Source organism: Aotus nancymaae, unplaced genomic scaffold (genome assembly GCF_030222135.1).
Source record: "Aotus nancymaae isolate 86718 unplaced genomic scaffold, 86718_ANA_hifiasm-v0.15.2.pri h1tg000083l, whole genome shotgun sequence".
NCBI classification, from domain to species: Eukaryota; Metazoa; Chordata; class Mammalia; order Primates; family Aotidae; genus Aotus; species Aotus nancymaae.
The window spans coordinates 820904-830305 of NW_026988498.1; positions in this window are offsets into that span (position 1 = coordinate 820904).

Here is a 9402-nt window from a genome sequence, read left to right on the forward strand (position 1 = left end):
TAAATGCTCAGATGTCCCACCTGAAGAAGCACAGAATCATTTTCCCTGCTCCAAATCTTTATCTTTAAAAATCACAGTTCCGGCTGGGCGCGGTGGCTCACGCCTATAATCCCAGCACTTTGGGAGGCCGAGATGGGTGGATCACGAGGTCAAGAGATCGAGACCATCCTGGTCAACATGGTGAAACCCCATCTCTACTAAAAATACAAAAATTAGCTGGGCATGGTGGCACACGCTTGTAGTCCCAGCTACTCGGGAGGCTGAGGCAGGAGAATTGTTTGAACCCAGGAGACGGAGGTTGCAGTGAGCCGAGATCGCGCCATTGCACTCCAGCCTGGGTAACAAGAGCAAAACTCCGTCTCAAAAAAAAAAAAAAAAAAAAAAAAAAAAAAAATCACAGTTCCATCTTTAGCGTTACCGGATGGCCTCAACTGAATTACGATGACCAGTTTTAGGACACGAACTAATATCGTATTTTCTAAAATGTGTGAAATGCATCTGTCATGCATAGGTCTAGCAATCACTAGAATATGAACAGGAAAGCTGCGGTTTTTATCTGTATGGGCTGATCGCTGCGTTTAATTTCATTAGCCCATGGCGTGAAGAACAACTTGTTTTAGCTTCACACATTTTGGTCCTAGATGGAAGAAAGTCATGCATTTCCCCTCAGTATCACAGTAGAGTACAATTTATGTTCGTATGGCATATTATACTTTCACTGTATTTTTTTTTTTTTCTAAAAAGAACATGTGCTTGGCTATTTCAATGGGGCATGATGTCCTTACACATTGCGCCTGTGTTGCTGTGGCCCTGACGGCATCACTCAGGGCTGCCGTGTGGATCTGTGTACTCTGAGCTGTCACGTGGGCATCAGAAACACTGCACGCGCACACACACACACACACAAGCAGGACTTCTTTCCAATTAAGTAGAATGTTGTCTGCAGTGAGGAAACATGGGTTGTGTGTGTATAAAGCTAGAGAGCTGAGGTCGGGTGCGGTGGCTCATTCCTGTAATCCCAGCACTTTGGGAGGCCCAGGCAGGCGGATCACCTGAGGTCAGGAGTTCGAGACCAGCCTGGCCAACATGGCGAAACCCCATCTCTACTAAAAATACAAAAATTAGCCGAGCGTGGTGGTAAGTGCCTGTAATCCTAGCTACTCAAGAGGCTGAGGTTTGAGAATCGCTTGAACCTGGGAGAGGGAGGTTGCAGTAAGCCAAGATTGTGCCACTGCACTCCAGCCTGGCGACAGAGTGAGACTCTGTCTCAAATGAAAAAGAAACAACTAGAGAGCTGAAATGACATAGAGACAAACACGACAGCTGGATCTCTACGACGTAAATGGAAGGAGAGGCTCCTCAGTGCGTAAAGCTTTGTCCCTTTTGGAGGGCGATTAGTGAGACGGAATTACTGGACGAATCTCACTTCACAGTCTGGGTCATAGTGGAGCATCCTGTTCTGGGCACTTGGTCACAGGGCTGGCCTCTGTCTGCAGCCTCTAGTCGGGACTGGGGACCCCAGGAGTTTCTGCGAGCCTTGGCCTCCCATTGGCCACCGGAGAATGAGCTGCCCAGAGCCTCATACCATTTCACTGTGGGGCGGGGCGGCTCAGGTACAGGTGCAGTTTAGTTGTAGAGAATTTTTAATCAATAGTTAAGCATTGAAAAGTCCCAACTTGAGCTTCTATTGACAAAATTTAATTTTCTAGACACTGATCCTTCTTCTTCCATGGCCACCAAGCTCGAGCTGGGAAGGGCCAGTGTCGCCAGAACCCATGACTGGCATTCAACATTCATACTCCAGGAGAGTTACCGCTGATCATCATGAAGCAGGATTCATTTTGTGATTATAAAAATATTTTTCAGAATGTATGTTTATCCAACCTGGTAAAATGCAATACAGATTCAGAGGGACATCTGCTTTATCCTGAACTCACTTGCAGGAAAACTCAGATACCTGCTGAAGGGATCTGAGTTTATGGGTAAGTCCCACAGTCTGTAAGGGAAAGAGCCAAATCCGCTGCCGTGCTCAAAGAGCTCCCCTCACCCCCAGCCATAACACTTGGGCTCACTTTGCTCTAAGCACACAGGTTACCCTGTGGTCCTCAGGCCCTCCGAAGAGGTTCCGCCCTCAGGGTCTTCTCCTGCGACATGAGTGCCAATAATCCTATATGGCAGGAAGAGTAACCTTCCCCCTCACGTCTGATAACAGACCGGTCCATCTACGTGAACCTTGTTTTGTTATCCAAAGCCTGCCTGTTTTCAGGATGAACTCGGGGTAATTTTATTTCCACTTCACTCTCAGGAAACGTTACCATTCAGAGCATTTCTACTCAAAGACGTTCTTAGTAAACAATCCAGGATGTTTTGTTTGATTGTTTTATCATTTTTTAAAACTCGAGAATATCAGTCTTGTTCAGCAGGCTTGAAAACCACAGCTCCTTGAATAGGAGTCATTTATAAGGTTAGAATGAAACTTTGACTCCGGCAATTTGATGGGATAGACATCAAAAGCCCACTAGACTGTGAGATTCTTCATGTCAGGGCCTGGAATTTGATGCTTTTGCTGCCACCAAATAAATGAAAGGGGGATAGAATTATTCAGTAGGATTATTTGACTGAATGACCCCAACCTCGTAGGGAGGATCTTCTCAGGAAGCAAATGAGTGGTGGAGGCTAAGAAATGCTGGGGGAGGGAGGGTTGACATCCTGAGAGCACACACAGAGGTGGGTGAAAGTCTGCAGGGGCTGGTCTCGTCCCTGGTGAATGGGCTGCCTGTTTGCTGGTCACATTGGACAGTATCCACCATACCAGCGCTTACTCAACACTCAGCACTCTCAGGTCTGCTAACTGCATGGCTTGTGAATCATGAGAGCTTTGGGATTTTAAAAATTAGTCACAAGTCTCTTGATGTAAGTAATGTTTTCTATTATAATCTCAAGACACACATGAGGTGGTACACTAATAAATAGCATCACAAGACAGTCACATTTACTTGATGAACGTCCAAAGATAGTTGGAAGGAAATCTGAAGATAAAATGCAGAACAATATTCCCTTTTTGCATTTGACACTGTTCATGTTATTGAAATACAGATCAAACAGTGATTTCAGGATTGTGACGATCTGGTAAAAATGCCAGGCGGTTGGACTATGGAAACTGTGGTCTGCAGGTAATGAGAGAACAGAAAGGATTTTTCAAATCTGCTCTTTCTTTTTTATTCCCCAATAGATAATTTGGTGATAGAACGCAATTATATTTCATTTATTTTTAGATATGTGGGGAATTTTCACATTTTATGTATTTCTTTGAAAAAAATATGCTTCTCTATCAGTGGCTTTTCATCAGCGGGGGAAATTTTGCTCCCCCAGGTGGTATTTGGAAATGTTTAGTGACATTTTTGGTGTCAGAACTGGGAAAGGAATGGTTCTGACATCACGCAGGTGGAGGCCAGGGATAGAACATGCAACAGTGTGTAGAGAAACCACCCCCCACAGGAGAAATTGCCTTGATGCAAATGAGGCCAGTAGTGCTGGGATTAAAAGACCCTGACATGCATGTGAGTGTGTGTCTTTTACATGTATGTGAATATACGTATGTGCACTATACATCTATAACTAATATGTACCTATAGCATATATATGAAATCGTGTGCATACAATATTGCATGTATGCATGCACATGCATATCTGTGTATACAGTATACATATATAACTAGTGTATATACATACATACATATATTTGGAAGAGGGGGACAGATTAGAAGCCCCATTCTTCAATTGTCTATGGGTCTACAAGCAAGTGCTGAATTTAATTTCCTGCATAACCAAAATATCCTAAAGTTCCAACATAGTGGGAATTAAGAATGGAAAAAATGCAATATGTTCTCCAATTTTTTTAAATTAATTCAACAAAAGCCCAGACAAGAAAACTTTAAAAAGTACGAGGCAAGGGTTTGCGATCAGAATCTCAAAACCCTCCCCGGCTGCTTCTCCCATCGCCTCCGGGGCACTCTCACTTTCTGAGCCTGGGATGCTTCCCTTTTAAAATGAGGCAAGTAGTGAGCATCAAAACGAAGAAAAAAATGTGGGTAGTCACTTTCTAAACCCAAAAGTGCTTTAGAAACAGAGTATTCCAATAATCAGGGATGACGAAAGTTCAAGGAAAAGGGCTTAGTGGGGAATCCAAAGACTAATAATTTTACCGAGTAGTAAAACAATTAGGGATTTTTTTTTCTATTTATTCATGTATTCATTTATTTTTTGAGACATGACTCACTCTCCCCCAGGCTGGAGTGCAGTGATGCGATTAGGGCTCACCACAGCCTCAACCTCTTGGGCTCAAGTGATCTTTCCATCTCAGCCTCCTGAGAAGCTGGAACTACAGGTGTGTGCTACCATGTCTGGCTAAATTTTTATTATTATTTTTTATTTTTAGAGATGGCTTTTCTTGAACTCCTGGGCTTAAATGATTCTCCTGCCTCAGCCTCCCAGAATGCTAGGATTACAGATGAGGGCCGCCGAGCCCGGCCTGATGTTTTTTCTTCTACAGTTGTTGCTGAAAGACTCTCGAGCTCCCTTTTAATTTTTCAGCAACAGTTTCAAAAAAGAAAATTTATTTCTAGAAATAATATTTTAAAACTCTGCCTTTATTCCTGTGTTTGATATCTGGTTCCTTTAATTTTGGAAGGACCCTTTATCTGCCTGGAGCTGCCTTCTGCTAGGAACCTGCAGTGGTGCTCCCCATCTTTGGACAGATGTTTAAAAGTAAGTAGGGGTGATTTCTAAATGGGTTTCTATGGGCCAGACACCGTGGCTCACACCTGTAATCCCAGCACTTTGGGACGTCAATGTGGGTGGATCACCTGAGGTCAAGAGTTTGAGACCAGCCTGGCCAACATGGTAAAACCCCATCTCTATTAAAAATACAAAATTAGCTGGGTGTGGTGGCGGGTGCCTGTAATCTCACCCACTCAGGAGACTGAGACAGGAGAATCTCTTGAATGTGGGAGGCAGAAGTTGCAATGAGCCAAGATGGCGCCACTGCACTCCAGCCTGGGTGACAACAGCAAAGCTCTGTCTCAAAAGAAAACAAAACAATGAAACAAAACAAAACAAAATGGATTTGTGATTGAAAAGTAAGGACACTTGACAACAGTAAATCAGTGTCCAGTTTCCCTCCTTCCATCTCAAGAGAAGATATATTATCAACAGTTACTATCACAAATGCTCACAATCATTTAAAAATAAAATGGAAATGGCATTCTAACACAATCCCTGCTTCCTCACTAGCACAGTCACTTGGTTTACCACGGTGGTTGTATGCAGGGTCTGTGCATGCCATGGTGCTCTGCACATATGACCACACCAGAGCCTGTGCTCTGAGATGCAACTTTCAGGGCAGAAACTCACATTGCCACAGTGTTAAAGTCCTCCCTTTTCTCCAAATCCCCACCGGCACCTGTTATCTTCTTGTTGTTTTTTTTTTTCTTATAACAGCCGTTCTAACTGCTGTCATACAGCATCTTACTGTGGTTTGAGTTTGCACTTATCTGATGATTGGTGATATCCAGCATTTTTTCATATGCTTTTTGGTCATTTGTGTGTCTTCTTTTGAAAAATGTCTGTCCGCGTCCTTTGCCTGCTTTTCAATGAAATTATTTTATTGTTGTTGAGTTATTTGAGTTCCTCATAAATTCTGGATATTCGCTCCCTATTAGATGCATAGTGTGCAGATATTGTCTCCCATTCTACAGGTTGCCCGTTGACTCTGCTGATTATTTATTTTGCTGCACAGAAGCTTTTTATCTATTTTTGGTTTTGTTGCCTGTGCTTTTGAGGTCTGACTCATAAATTCCTTCCCTAGACCAATGTCCAAGAGAGTTTTCTCTAGCTTTTCTTCTAGTGTTTTTATAGCTTCAGGTCTTACTTTTAAGTCTTTAATCCATCCTGAGTCGATTTTTATAGAAGGGAAGTTTCAAAAACCAGTTAAGGCATGGATTAGAACCCAGAAGATTGTCCACAGAACTACTAAATGGGAAAGAAGGAGAAGAAATCAGTAGCCCAGAGTGAAACCAAACTCAGAAGGAAGTGATTAAAGGTGAGAAGAAAAGGGAGCCATATTGAAGGTGTAGTGGCTCAGGTGGCCCTCAGCAGTGAGAGAGGATTTGAACTGGGTGCCACTGAAGGCAGGATGGCTGAGGCCAAGTCTGAGCACTGGAGGTTTAAATTGTGTACCTGTGGGTCCTTGCCATATAAGGCCAGATTCCTAAAGGAAATAAGGTGCCTGGACGTTGACTTAGTCTAATGTTCATTCTCCAGTGACCTACTGGCGAACACCTAAAGGGCAGAGGAAGAAATGGGAAGATGATTTTTCTAATAGTGGACAATTAGAGACAAGTACACAGTCACAAACCAGAGCAGGTTGGCCATTTACATTTTTGCTGTATCTTTAGAGATTTACTTGAAATAACTTGTAATGGTTTCTGATGATCAATCAGAAAGGGAATAAATATAAGAAAATCTTTACTTCTAACTTGTCAATCCCTTCAATTTGTTATTATTCCATCTAGGCCTAGATAAATAATATCTAAAATCAGAATGTTTCCTTCTGATTATAGAAGTCATTTCAAAATTCCATAATTTTGAAAGGGGTCATTTTGAAAATTCCATAAAAATAGGGCAATTTTACCACAGCTTAAAAACACCAGGAGTTTCTTAAATTGGCATCAATATCTAAGTGTTTGACAAACTGAATTTTCTTCCTGCTTTGGACCAGAAAGTTGGTTGGTCTAAGACCATTTTCCATGAATGTTAGGAACAACCATTCAATTTTCTGCTTTCTCTTAAATGTGATTTGTGGCTGTCTCTTTACTATATACCTCAGTGAAATCAAATAACCCTAATTTAGATAAATATACTAGTCTAGACTATAATTTTAACTGGAACTGAAGATAGACTATTCTATACTACTATTCAAAGATTTGACATGGCACACATAAACAAAATGTGCATCCTAAGTGTCACACAGTGAGAAATGACACCGTATTATCAGCGGAGGACTTGCTGGTTTACGGATAAAAAGACTGCATTTTAAGGGATCAAGTCACACAGAGTCTGTCGCTTGCGTAAGTTTTTCAGTACCCAAACGGTGGTTAAAAAAAAAGACTAATCTGGACATTTACAAGGTGGCTCTGGACGTTTCTTATTTAACTAGATTACCTTTGCTTAGAGCTCAGGAATAGAAAAATTAATTGTGTTCTAAACTGTGCTGTATTTTAGTGGGGTGAGAGGTTATGACTTCTCTATCATTTGTCATATAAACCCTAGAAAAGCATGTCCTGGGCAAGGGGAGATGGCTCACGCCTATAATCCCAGCCAAGATGAGCAGATTTCTTGAGGCCAGGAGTTCGAAACCAGCCTAATCAACGTGATGAAACCCTAAAAATACAAAAATTAGCCAGGTATGGTGGTACACACCTGTAATCTCAGCTACTTGGGAGGCTGAGGCAGGAGAAACATTTGAACTCAGGAGGCAAAGGTTGCAGTGAGTCAATATCTCGCCACTATACTCCAGCTTGGGTGACAAAGCAAGACTCCATCTCAAAAAAAAAAAAAAAAAATGAAAGCATACCCCAAGATAGCTTTAATATTAGAGGACATAGGGGAAAATGGACTAATTTCTATAGATTTGGAACAAATTAAAATAAGAGCACTTCTTTTGGCAGATAAAAGTAAGCTAAAACTTCAGGTCATGATTATATAACATAGAAGCTCCTTCTAAAACGGAAAGTCTTTACTGGACAAGATAGAACGCAAAGTGGTTTTTATTCATTGAAATTGTTTTTCTCTGTTATTGGACAATGAACAACCTGCAGTTTGGAGGCTCTTTTGTTGGTAGATAGAGAAGACTTTTGCTCAGAGGGTTTTATTGGAAAGATCCAGGAAAAAAAATGTCCTCTATATGACAATGTGGCCTCGTCATAAATGGCTCAAAATCCACGGCTGGAAATATTCAAACCAGCAAACAGCTAGTGAATGGCACAGCTGCACAGTCGGGATAAGACTCTGTGCCTCCTCTCAGCAGCCACCAAGACTAGGAGGGATGCCCACCGACTGCCCACAGGAGAGAGCTGCAATCTCAGCTGCGGAGCTCTGTCAGGACCACAGACTAAACTGCAGCTTCTCATGAGCAAATGGATGGTTTTCCTGACAAAACTGGATAGACGTCTTATGGGGGAGGCGAGGGGGTCCAATGTAGTCAGCCGCAAGAGATTGTCTCCAGAGTCTCCAGCTTTATCCTGATATTTCTGCCAAACTTGCATTCTAATTTATAATATAACTTCTAATTATTAAAAATTTATATATTCTCTAAAACCTCAAGTAAATTTGATTTTCAGAGATGAGATATATCTCTTTTTTCCCCCACAGTTACATTTCTTTTTTAAAATAGAAACCTGTTATCCCTTGATTTTCCAAAATTATCATGATGAAATCAAAATCTATAAATATATAGGTGCTAAGTGAACGTGTATATATACAATCTCCAACGAACCAAATAAAAGTCTTAAAGGGCTGAAATAAGCAAAGCGTGCTCTCAGTTTCCTGCGTGTTCTGTTCTGAACGGAAAGCCCCCGACAACTCATTTTATGACGAATTTCGCTGAATCTGACTTGAATGGACATTCCTCTTCTGAATGAAGACTTTGGCAACGGATGAGTCAGCGTTTCGTGTGACTAATTGAATGTCACTTAGCAGACACTGGGGCTCGGAATAACAATGTCTTGCAATCAGCGTGCCACTCCAAACTCAAAATCCATTTCGGAGAGCAAGTTGTACGGGTGTGAGACTCGGCAGGCAGAGACAGCACCAGCCGCCATTATCACCTGCACATCATCTGCTGCCTAATCACACCATAATTAGATCAGGGATAATTACCTTGATTTCTATTATTATTGCTGAATCTTAGAATCTTAATGTTAGAAGGAATTTCATTCTCATCAATTTTAACATCCTTATTCAGAGAACGTAAGAGAGACCAGGGAGTGTAAGTGACCTGTCCAAGTTAAGATTGCACAGATACTTATTAACACTATTTAGATTAATTAGATCACTAAATAATGAGTACTTAATTGGGAACCAATATTGCAAGTAGAATATCCACATGCACCTACGTACTGGCCTGTGCAGAAAGAACACCAGCGATTTTCTGTTTTTTTCTGGCATGCTCCTATTGTGCACTGTCTGGTTCCTCAAATTGCTATTTATGCACATATTTCTATTTTAATCCTGTTCACCTCCATCGCAGGGTAGTTCATTGAACAGCCGTGCCTCTACTGCATGTTTTTTCTTGAGTCTCTGCGCAGTGCCTCAATCCTGATGGAAACTTAAGAACCCTGCATC